This window comes from Poecilia reticulata, linkage group LG15 (assembly GCF_000633615.1).
Source record: "Poecilia reticulata strain Guanapo linkage group LG15, Guppy_female_1.0+MT, whole genome shotgun sequence".
NCBI lineage: Eukaryota > Metazoa > Chordata > Actinopteri > Cyprinodontiformes > Poeciliidae > Poecilia > Poecilia reticulata.
In genome coordinates this window covers 22,169,372-22,181,775 of record NC_024345.1, presented here as the reverse complement: position 1 = coordinate 22,181,775, position 12,404 = coordinate 22,169,372, and the positions used below count along the sequence as shown (strand labels likewise).

Below are 12,404 nucleotides of genomic sequence, written 5' to 3'. Positions count from 1 at the left end.
CCCTCAAGCTCCCAGGCCTCTGGTAGAGGACCCGAGCTCAGAGGATGAAACAGACCACCCGCGGAGGGTGAGAAGGGAATTTTTTATTTTTTTTTTTATATGTGTACAAAACAACATCCTAGATAATGAGATATTAATCTTCTCAGTTTCAGAATGAACTGTTTTAAGGCATCTTGTCACTCTTAAATCCAAATAAGCTGCTGGCCACGCCTCCCAAACTCAACATTTACACTCACACAACAAAATGGCTGCAAACAGATGCACAGTTATACAACCATTCATGTTAGAAAAGCAGAGGTTGTGCCACCTGTACAACCAACAAGAATGCAGCGAGTGGTTTCTGGATTGTAAGTCAACAACAAAACAGTTGTCTTTTCCAGTAGCCATTGTACAGCGCATACAGCAGTAAAACCAGCTGACCAAACGTGTCAGAACTCTGCTGGGGTTGCTAGGTAACGGATAGAAATCTATTGGGGTTGCTAGGTAATGGACAGAACTCTATTGGGGTTGCTAGGTAACGAACAGAACTCTTTATGGTTGCTAGGTGCTGTTTTGTGACATTACATTCAGGTGGTTTCTGAAACGTTTCCTTTTTCAGACATCAAAAATCATTATTTGGAAAATACCCCTGGGTGTTTTTTTTTAAGCGCTTGGGTTGTTTATAGAAGCATTAGAGACCCAAATGGAAGTACAAAAACAAAATGCAAAGTTTCCATAAGTTCACTTTAATACTTTGTTGATGTGTTTTTGTATGTAATTTTTCTATATTTTGTACATTTATGATCAAATGATGGATTGTATTCTTGGATTATATTTTTAGAAGCGGCTGAGACCCAAACAGAAGCACAACAAAAATATGCAAAATGTGACTTTTGCATAATAGATCCCCTTTAAAATCTGGTTATGATAAAGTTTGACGCCAGGTCTTGTTCCGCCTCCTTATTCATAAATCGGAAGCGTGCCGAGTTATAATTCGGGGTGGATTTCAGGAACATTCTTGCTGCTGCAAACAGTTTAAATTTGTAATGTAATTGTGCTGTAAGTAGCAGGCAAACAACAGACACACAGTCTAGTCAACACAACACAGTAACCACTGGCACCAGCTCGTTGGCAGGTGCTGGGAGTCATTATTGCTAATTAAGATGTATAAATATGCTGTCTGGCACTTGACTTATCATTTGCAGAGGGATGGGTTTCTCCCCCCCACCCATCAAACTCAAAAAGTGCCAAGGTAGACAAGGTGAGGGCATGCGGTTCTGGTCGCTGCAGTGTGTGCTCTGTGTGCACACTTCAGCTCAGCTGGCAAACATCTGACTGCTGCCGGCGGCTGCCAGCAGCTAAACAAGCCCAGCTTTGAGGGGAGAGAGTTGCACGTTTGGGCTGAGCTTTGCAAAGTCTGCCAGTGTGTTGGAGAGACTGGTTCCCCATTCACTGCTCCTCTTTGAACTGGTGGCTTCACAGCCGATGACAACAGCCAGATAAGAGTCAGAGCTGCAGACATGATGTCTGTGCAACCTGTCGACCCGCTTGTTGAACAATTCAAATCACTTACACCATCTTCACTTACAGTCTGACGCCTTCGGATCAGCTGATCTTCAAATGTACCATTGAAGAGTAGAGATGTCGAATTGTTAAGTGAAAACATCTAAATTAAAACATATTTTATTTAGATGTTAAACCTTTTGTAAAACGGCAAGAAAACAAAATAATGCAGAATTTTCTGGACTTGTAGAAGAACTCTTGCTAAACGACACTTTAACTCTGGTTTGTTTGTCTGGAAAGTCTAGTTTGTTTTGGGAGGTGTGAATATGTAATCGACTAATAAAATGAACTCCGCCGACAGACCTCGATCTTGTAGGTGCTTGCTAATTGCTGCTGGCTAGTCTGAAGGAGCAGAATTTTGCACAGCTGATTGCCATGGGAGATTAAAGCATCTAAAAAACATTCTTCACAAAATCAAGGCTACACTCAGGTATGTTTTTGATGAGGGAATAACATTATAGCATGAAGTAAAACAAAAAAAAGCAGGTTTTGCAGAACACTGTTCCTTTAAATTACAAATTCAAACTTGAAATTTAAGCTGAATTGGCTGGAAAAACTTTTCCGATCCATTCAGCCACACAGCCTATCGCCATATCAGAACGGTGCAGGCTCTTCCCAGCCTCCTCTGTTTTTAAAGTGTCACACAGTGGCATGAAGACCCGTCAAACCCTAAAGCTGGTGAGACGCGGGCCTGCCTCTGTGGACTCCTTTGTGCGGGGTGTAAAACACTTCCAATTTGCAAGTGAGATGAGTTGTCAGGCTGCGCAGACATGCAGGTGGCTCAATTTGTCTCCCTGTTTTGTTATGGCTGAAGCTGAGATTCCTGGCAAAACGCTGGTGAAGTCCCAGCTGAGCCTGCAGCTCAGGGAAGTGCTGCAATTAATTATCTCGTCCAAGTTTTGACATGCTGTCACTCCCTCAGAGAGTCGGCGCTGACGGCTTTATCCCCCTGAATGTAACAGCGAGGCTGCCGTTCAACTCCTCGACGACAAGAAAAGATGCTTTGACATTGTTGATAAAACTTTCTGAAGAGAAAAGAGAAGCAGCAGCGTTCAGACTGAGAGCTTCACTTAACTTTCATGTGATGTTTCTATTTAAATGTTGGTAAGACAAACAAATGAGACATTACGGTAATAGCTTGTGACATTTTGCTATGAATAAAAATGTGTTCTCCGCCTCCGTGACAGAACAGCGACTGCCAAATCAAGAATCAACCTGAGCATGAAGTTTAAAGGTTCATTCTGCCTTTAATAATCTCCAGTTTGTTTGCTTAGAAAGTCTGGTTTGTTTGGGGAGGTGAGAATGTGTAATTGAACAGAAATACAAACTCTTGTCCAACCGAACTGAGACCCATGTTTGTAGGCGAAGTGGACCTTTATGTGATACTAATGTGAACACAAAACGCTCCAAAATCAGGAAGTGGACTACAGTGCAGGGCATTCTGGGTAAATACAACCAAAACAAACAAGCTAGTCCATTTTTGTTTTCATTTTGTGAAGAAGGAAGATATGCTCAGTGTCTCTCCTTCAGTGGTTTTGGTGCAGCGCCACCACAGGTGAGGAGGGGAACAGGTTTTTAAATTAGTTTGGATGCCTTGATAAACAGCTGCACCAACAGAAAATGTAAGAAATGTTTCAGTTTTGGTCCCTACTCAAACCGAGTCTACCAGACTATCAGATAAGCTACAGAAGGTTGAAAAAGTGAAGTTTTTTTATTCTAAAAGCGCCTAAATGCATTTATTTCTTTGTGTTTAAGTTGTATGATACTGTAAATAAATACTAGAGGCAATAATTAAATAACTGGGAGTCATATTGTGATCCTGTACGATGAACGGGCTGAGGGACGGCGTCCGTCACGAAGTTGTAAAGCTCGGCGCTGGTACGTTTAGGGGGCATGAGTTTGGGACATGCAGTCCCCTCTCTTCGAGCGCTGAACCAGAACCAAGTGGAGTGAGGCTGACGGGCCACAAGAGCACCATTGTTCTTCGCATTAATCAAACCGAGGAAGGGCAGGTAGCATTTCTGCAGCCCACCCTACATGCAAACCCTGCCAACCTCCATGAATGGACTGCTTTTTTAGCTGGCAGCGATTGGCCATCGGAGCTCCGGGAGGATGTGTGTCTGTTTAATTAGTGTGATGAGCTCAGCGGAGTTTATGTGCAGTGTCGGACACCAGGTATTAACCCCTTGAGTTTGACCCCGTGAGGGGGGTGGCCGCCCTCAGTCTTGACATCTCCTTCTTTCCACTGTTCTCGCTTTTCTCCTCTTCAGTAGAAAACCGCAGATTAAATGGAAGGAAAAAAAGCAGGCAGGAACAGCAGTGGACTGGCTCAACGTCAGCCCTCGTTTTTTTTGTCTTCCTCTTTCAAATGAAGTAAAATATTAATGCTGATACTTCCCAGGATGGAGCAAATTGGATAAATTATAGAGATTTCCTCCACTTTTAACAAGTATGACAAAGTAAACACAGGAGTAGACACTTGGCCTGTAGCAGCATTATAGAAAAATTGTCCTACAAAACTCTAGTTAGCATGAATTTGTTTGGCTAAATTAGCTTGAAAAATCCCATTACTTTTAAATTTGTAGCAGCAGGTTGTGTAGAGGGTAGAAAAACAAAGTTTCAGACAAGACAAGAAAGTTTGGCTAGAAGAGTTACAGACTGTTGTTGCCTAGCAACATGCCAAATAAAGTTTATTTGTATTGCACATAGGGCTGAAACGATTCCTCGAGTGATTCGAGTACCTCGATTATTAAAATTCCTCGAGGAAAATTGACTTGCCTCGAAGCTTAGTTAATTTATGTTTTATCATTTAGCGCACCGTGTTTCAGCCGGAACATTATTTGCGTTGCGCGGAGCTCTGACTTCCGCCTCTGAGTTGTTGACGGAAGCTACGTGTTAGCGGCATAACGTCCAATCTTCAAGTTCGGCCCACGGGGATTTTACTGATTGGTGATAATTCCGGGTTTTCATCGTTTTTGTGGGACCGATAAACATCCTTAAAATGACCGGCGCGATGCCGGGAGTTCGGCAGCCTTTCTGCTCCGGAGCTGCTGGTTGAACGGCGGGAAGAAGCTGAGGAGGATTTCTACAGGTGAGCGGAGAGACTGAACACGGCGGGCGGCTGAGGGTTGATGCTTACAGGGTAAGAGCAGCTTTACGGACGAACCGCACAATAAACTTAAATCATCCCGGTCTGAACAAACGGGAGGCGGAACATGGCGGGTAGATGAGTTTCTGAACGGAGGAGCCGTAAACATCCCGTGTTGCTCCCCCGGTCTACAAAAAAGTAACTGGTCGGGAAGCTCAAAGGTGGAAAAAATACACTGATGTTGATATCCGATAGTAACACTGGTGTTATGGAAGATTTACCAATATTTTATTTCATAATTGTTTTTATCCGATTACTCGATTAATCGTAAGAAAAATCTATAGATTACTCGATTACTAAAATAATCGTTTACAACAGCCCTAATTGCACGTTAGCAGCTTTAAAATCCCAGTTCCTCAGTTTACTGCACAGACCTAAACATAAATGTTTTATATAGTTTACAAATTCTTAAAACACAATATAATTTGCGATACACAAAAAGGAATTATGTTGAAACCTTTTTTAATGGGTGTTAGCATAGCTTAGCATTTGGTACTAGCTAAGCTGAAAAGCAATTACAGTGGAGTTTTTTTGTGAATACTTACTCCCATAAAATCTAAACATGTATGCTAACACAGTTTGTAATAAATTTTTAAATAAGAAAAACAATTACATTTTAAAACTGCTTTTAGTTTGTGGCCACAGTGTCCAAGTTAGCTACACATTTTAGCTGAACTAAAGGATTGCATCACAGCCGTTTAAGGAAAAAATAGACTGAATAAACCTAAATTATCTTAAATTATCTAAAGCACAATTCTTCAGCTGTGACTCTGAAAATCCAAAAGTACTTCTGTGTTTTACTTGAAGTTAACAACTTCCAATTTGGTGGAAACAAAAGTAAACGGCTATTTTACAGCTTTAATTAATTAATTAATTAATTTATTTATTTATTTAATTTTTTTTTAGGACTATTTAAACTAAATAAAAACCAATCAAGTTATTAGAGACAGATTGTCATCAGTGACTATTTTTGAATATACAAAAGAAGGATCATTTCTGTGCTTTGTCCTAAATTAAGAAAATATATCTACAGTATGTACATGCTCAATGCTAGTTTTAGCATTAGCATACACAGAATATTAGCATTCATTGACAACTTTTTTTTTTTTTTTTGCTTTCCCAAACAAGATAAGTCTATTTGCACTATTTTAGCTGAAATATTTCAAGAAAATGAAAACTGTTTACTATGGAATTTAATACTGTTTTTATTGTGGTAATTTGACTTGATAGTATTCTTGCGTAGATTGAAAACATGTCCAGTGTTATAGTTGGCTTAGAGGGACTAATTCAAAGTTTTTAAGGACTACTTAGACTGATAAGATAAGTTTATTACAAATTATGTGGTCTTTGTATTGTGTGATTCCTGGCTATTTTCATAAAATCCAGAAAGAGATAATATTATTTTTGGTGTTTGTGCTCTGTGATGATAATAGCTTTTAATCTACAGCTTCTGATTTGGTGCTAAAATGATGGTTTATTTTACTGCTTCAATCTGAACATCAGTGGTTCCTGTTCTTTCATAAAGTTAGAAATCTTTTTATAGCTGAAGCTGAGAGCAACAATTTATTAGTACAGTTTATCTGCTAAACATTTGGTGACAAATCTTACTGCTGCCTTTCATCTAAACATTATTTTCAGCTCTTGCTGCCATCAACTTTGTGTTTTAAATGCAGCAGCAAACGAGGAAGGTGTGAAATGAAGCATCCCTAAAGTTATAAAGCAATTCCCTGAAAACACTGTTCTTATCTAACCACTAAACGGCACACCGAGAACCCTGATTTCCTCCTCTGTTTACCATAAACAGCCATTGAAATGATGCAGCGCTCATTCACAGGCGGCTGCCTTATATAAACGCTGCATGCGGGAGCGTTGGCATCACCCAGGGGCTTTGCTTTCTAATTCATTTAACCACAGCTGTGTTTTCCTAACAGCAGCAGCAGCTCACAATTAAAAGGCATGAAAAGATACGAAAACATTCTTACCATGCCTGACACACTTTCCACAAAGGTGAAACAACCACTTTAGGCGCAATCACAGCTTAGGATCCTTCATCGGATTATGCACTTTATTAGTTCAGTGGAACAAACAAAAGCACTTCAGGGGCATCTACGTCGGGATTACGATGCCTCCTCTGCAGAGGATGGCATCTTTTTATTGAAGGTAATTAATTATGAGAACAAAAAGGTCATGGTAGGTATGTTGTTTCATGACTTGCAGAAAAATTCAGGCCTCTTATCTGCAAACTTCACTCTGATAGAGAAAGTAAAGCTTAACTGGGAAATGAAAGGAAAATAATACAACGTTTTCAACAAATAAAAATCTTAAAAAGGTGGTTAAACTGTCGCACTTTTAGAAACTCTTTGAAGATTTTCCACAAATTATCCATTGGATTTAGGCCTTCACTTTGACTAGGCCATTCTAACACATTGTAGTACTGGCTAGGGTTGGATATTTATCATACCGTTTACAGTTTATTGTGATAAATTTCTCATCATGAAAAAGATTTTGACTTATTAAGATAAATTCCAGCTATTGATGTTTAAACACCTAAAACTGTCCGTGTTGTTGGGATTGTCACTTTTATTCCACTGTTTGTCCAGTTAAAGCCTCAATAAATGGCGTTATATCTTTAAATTTTAATGACATAAATCACACTTCTTTATGTAAACAGTGTAATAAAAAAACATGAGTTGAGCTTCACAGCATGACACTTCCACCGCCGTGTTTCACAGTGGGGATGCAGTGACTGTTCATTTAGATTCGACTTTATTTGACTAGATCAAATATCTTAGTTCACCTGATATAAGACAAAACTAACTTACAAGTAACTTTTCATCAAAATGTCGGAGCTTGTTTTAAGTCTAATTCCTTAAATTGATGAAAACGTTCTTGCTCTACTGACAGATTGATGTTTTTCCCATGTTATAAATGAAATAATCTGCCAGTGGAACTGGAATCTTTCATCAATATTAAGGAATTATTTACTTAAGGTCATATATATTGATATAAAGTTACTTATTAGTTAGTTTTGTCTTATTTCAGGTGTATTTAAACTAGAAAATTGACAAAAAGTACAAATTATTGACCCAAGACAAGCTCTGATATCTTACAGAAAAGTTAGTTTTGTCCAGTTTTAGGTTTGCTGAAAACTCGACTAAATCTACTCTAAAGATTTTGTGTTTTCACAGTTTCACTTTGCCGTGTTTAGAGAAATACCTCCGTTTGTTGCAGCCGGTGGTTTTCAGGCTGAAGGTATCTCAGTGGTTTTTGCTGTAGCGGTGACTTCCACTGATGACTTATGGTAATGATTCAGTAAAAAACGTCTGCTGCAGTTCCAAAAATGTCTGATTTGTTAAACCGCCTGGCAAACACTTAAAGGTTCGTGTGGATTTTCAGAGGATTACTCCAGGAGGGCATCCTATAAGAACATTAGACAGGCGGCTGTGTATCTGAGAGAAAGTTAAGGCAGCAATTTATCGGGATGACGATTCCAATCTGCGCCTTAAATCATTAAATTGTGCAGATGATCTAATTTTCGTCTGAGCAGAACAAGCCAGGACCGAGTCCCAGTTTCCTTCCAGAGAGTAAATCAGGCTCCGGGTTGTGTTTATTAATATCACCCTTGGTACTGAGGGAGTGGAGAACAAAGAGCCCGAGTCACAGCATGTCAACTCCGCAAAAGCCAGTGTTTGCTGCGCCCCCTCTGAAAACACTTTATTAATTGGATTTAGATATTTGCAAAATGATCTATTTAATGGGATTACCACTCGTATAATGATCTTATTTATGAGGGAAGCAATCCAAGCTTTGAGGCAGGGCTGATAATGCATTTCCAGCTCTTTGGCAGTTAATGTTGTGTTACAAGGGGAGATAAAGTTGAAGTCTGGTTGTAAGCGAATAGGTGAGCGAGCGGCGGTGAAATGGAGCCGGAGCGGTCGCACTCGCATTCCAGAGGGCCGTCTGGACCCGCGTCCCGCTGAACTCCTCACAAGTTCAAGGCAGATGCAGAGAGCGAAGGCGGAGGGACTGGAGACAGATAGCCGGCCTCTCACTCCCACCTCTGCAGCATAATGGCCCTTTCTTACATCTTTATCCACCTCAGTATCTCGCCGAAGCTTTCACCGACCCGGCCGGAGGTAGAGTGTCCAGCGAAAGTTTGATTTAATCTCAGCCGCCGGAGTATTAATATCAGCGGGAATATTTGCCGTTGTTTACCGTCGCTCATGTTTGCCAAGACGTTTAAGCTGCTGGATGATTTCCCTCATGGAGGTTTTAGCTTCGTTTTGCCACTAATGCAAAATAAAAAAGAAAGAAAGTGTATATGTAAATGTACATCTTTTCTGCAGACTTTCACATTTCCATTTCAATGTAACACTTGATTTATATGTGCTTAAAAAAATAGGTTCTAATCTTTTACTTTAAAAGGATGTATCCTCAAATGAGATTATGTTAATAGACTGCAATTTGCATAAAACGGTTGAAAATATTAAACCAGATTAAAAATTCTGAATATTTAAGAGTTTTATCCGCGCTGTTAGTCAACAAATATATTCATTTTCCTGCAGAATATTAGAGCCTAAATGTGACACTCTGAAGAAAAAGAGAAAGGAACATAAAGCTGTGCAGCTGCACTGAAAAAACAACATCTTATGTTTTTTGTATAATCTGGTTTAAATATCTTGCATATTTAAAGCTGCATCATGTAACTCTTATAAAAAATGTTTTAAAAATATTTATTAAAACTGTCACTTTGACAGTTTAATATAAGACGGATAATCTGAGAAAATCGACTTCCTCCACCTCCTCCCTGAGCTGCTATTGCCAACCCGACCAAAAACAACCAATCAGAGCCCGGGGGCGGATCTTATCGCTGTCAATCATCCTTGTTAACACGCTTCTAATGAACGTTACAGGAAAACCGTTAATCAGCCATAACTGGTGGCTGTGCTAACTAGCCTTAGCATTCGTGGCAGGCTGCACTAGCTGAATCATAGCAGAGGGATAAGCAGCGTGCACACTGATATGATTGACAGCGCCAAACCCCGCCTCCTGTATCTGATGGGTTGTTTCTAGTTGGCACTGGGAGTTCAGTTTTTCCACAGATTATCTGCCTCATATCACAACATGGTGACAGTTTAAATATATTTTCATAAAAGTTACAAACTGCTGCTTTAAGATAAAAGTAACTTTTCAGCAAGATAAACTGACTTGTTTTATTCTGTAATTCTTAAAAAACTAGTTACAGATTTTTTTTATAATATGGAAAAAAAAGTAACTTTTTTATTATAATTTAAGAATTATTTACTGAAAACTAGTTTCTACGTTTTGCTGAAAAGTCACTTGTTGGTTGTTTTAATCTTGTTTTAGGTGTAATAAGATATTTTCAGCAGATATTTGGTCAGATCTCGTGTTTTTGCGTGTTCTTGTTTTCTTAGCGACCCGTTTGTGCGGCTCGGCCCGCAGCGGCTCCAGGGTCTTTGCAGCATTAGTCTCAGATGAGGGCGGAGGCACAATGTGAGGCCGGCGACTGAGAGCTCCTAACAAGCCTCCATTCAGGACATTAATCTGCAGACAAGTGTCTTTTTTGTGTCTGAGTCTTATTTTCATCGCCATCAGTTCAGAACACAGATTGAAAGTGATTCAGGTTTTGCTCTCAGGTTCCTTCAGATCTGCAGCTTTTCCTCTTCAGTCCACCGACCAGGAGACATACGCTCCCATACGCCTCGTTCTGGGCTTTTAATTACTTATTTAAACTGAATTATGCAGCATACAACTACAATTAATTCTTAAAAGCTGGTTTTAGGAGGATTTAACCGTCTGGATCTGATAAAACTGCAACATTTATAAAATGTACAATAGTTTTTTTTTCTTTTTGATGTTTTCATCAAATTACTTAAAATGCTAAACTGCACATTTAATAACAGCAGTTATTTTATATACACAGAAATTTTAATCTGAATAGTTTTCCATAAACTTATGTGTAATATGTAGCAGAGTACAAAAGTAAAATACTCAAATAAACACTGCAAAACACCAAATTCTTCCAAGTATTTTGGTCTAGTTTGTAGCACAAATATCTTATTATACTTGAAACTAGATGAAACTAACTTGTAAGTTACTTTTCAATAAGTTATAAGAGGTTATTTTAAGCCAAAATTGCCTTTTTTTTTGTTACTTTATTGATATTAAAGAATTATTGACTTAAATAAGCTCCTATATATTCCGTTAGTTTTGTCTCATTATAAGTGTAGTGAGATATCTGCTCTGGAAACTAGACAACATTTTGTTGTTATTTTGCAGCGTAGCTGATCTTTTCTGGTTATATCAGCTATTAATTTAATGTTATTGTTGGAAAAAAACTCCAAAGGACTTGAAATTTCAAGTTTCAGGGACAGTTGCATGTATTGCAGATAAATACTTTGGTAATACTTTGTGTTTTTGCAGTTTTGCTAATATTTCCTGCTAATATTAGCTCAGCACATAGAAAACCATAAAGAACTACAGGAAAACTTGAGTAATCAAACCTAAAAACACACATTAATGTATAATCTCAGCATTAATCCCAGTTTTCATGCTTCGGTTTTACTGATGCTTCGCCTTTAAACCCCTTCAGGTCCAGAACTGGACGCTGCTCGTTGATTTTCTGAGCGGTTACTCGTCCCGTTCGGATCCGGTTCTGCCGCTCCGCTCTGCAAACCGAGACTTGGCAGACAGGATCCCGTCTTCGCCCTGAGGCTCACACATTTAAACACTCATTTATTTATTGGTTTATTTGAATAGCTTCGCCTTTGTGAACTTTGAGACGTTTTTATTTCCGTTTTGTCTTGCTACAGATTCGGTCTGATGTTTCTTCCACCTGGCAGCCGCCGGTCGGGTGACAGCTTTACTGGTTTATGGTATGGAGCTGAGATTATCATCGCAGTGTGTCTGCGGATAGCTGGGTCAGGAAGACCCCGTGTTACATTAGGCCGAAGCCTGACGTCCCGCCTTAAAGTCGTGAGGCTTTAATCGGCTACAGATGGCTCCTTTCTGCTTTATCGGCGAGTTATTGCTTTCTAAATAATTGCCCATCAGATTAGTCTGAATGTTTTTATGAACTCTGCCAATCTGACCTGCACTCACTTTCACATTAAGCGTATTTGCGATATTGCGTGCGTTTTGATGTTCCCGTATTGTTTATGTGGATTTACGACGTGCCTCGGTCTGAGGTCACCGTCGAGAGAGAGATTTATGGGATGCCCACCAGGCTCCGCCGTTCGGAGTCCGTCAATCATGCCCGCCGTTTATATTGCGCTGTCGGATCAGACACGTCTCTCTGTGACAGGCAGTTGTTCAGGTTTGGAGGCTATCACCACATTTATCAGAGTCACAAGAAGAATTTGTGTTTCTGTAGCTTTAGCGTTGACTGTAAATGTCCTCTGTGCTGCAGCTGTTTGATTCCTTCACTAAAAACTAAACTCAGAGCACATTTCTGGCCTTGCACCTCAAAAATACAATGCAACATATAATCAAGTGTTTTTGTTTAGTGGAAATATCTCTGCTGCTGCTTCTTCAAATGTAAACAGAAAAGGAGTGGCATCAGATTTTAGCGTTTGGAGGATTTCTCTTTTGTTTTTGGTTAAAAATCATGAGCCATTTCTCCCGCTAGGTTAGCGCCAGGCTAGCACGTAAAATCATGAGCCATTTCTCATGCTAGGTTAGCGCCAGGCTAGCA

The 12,404-nt window shown here is 39.6% G+C and overlaps 1 long non-coding RNA gene across 9 annotated transcripts in view; it reads left to right on the top strand.

Moving 5' to 3' along the window:
* The window catches only part of LOC103477130 (uncharacterized), a 111,328-nt gene that overhangs the window by 1,983 nt on the left and 96,941 nt on the right, over window positions 1-12,404 (top strand). The window lies entirely within an intron of this gene.